Genomic DNA, 253 nt, shown 5'->3' on the forward strand with positions numbered 1-253 from the left:
GAGAGAGAGAGAGAGAAAAGGGGGAGGGAGGGAGGGAGGGATGGAGGGATGGGGAAGAGAGAGGCTGAGAGATGGAGAGAGAAGCCCAGGCGGCACCGCACTGTGCCTGCCTTGGGAAGCCTGGGCCAGAGGTCCTGCAGAGACAACCCCCCCACCGCCCTGCTAATCTCAGGCCGGCTCCAAGCGGCCTGCAAGAGGGGGGGAGGAACCCATCAAGGCCAGAATCCCGGCTGCTCCTCGGGATGCACCCTCG

The 253-nt window shown here is 65.2% G+C and overlaps 1 protein-coding gene across 1 annotated transcript in view; it reads right to left on the minus strand.

Moving 5' to 3' along the window:
* Window positions 1-253, minus strand: part of RBM10 (RNA binding motif protein 10) — a 29872-nt gene that overhangs the window by 9791 nt on the left and 19828 nt on the right.

The sequence above is a fragment of the Crocuta crocuta genome, unplaced genomic scaffold, assembly GCF_008692635.1.
Source record: "Crocuta crocuta isolate KB4526 unplaced genomic scaffold, BGI_CrCroc_1.0 scaffold610, whole genome shotgun sequence".
NCBI lineage: Eukaryota > Metazoa > Chordata > Mammalia > Carnivora > Hyaenidae > Crocuta > Crocuta crocuta.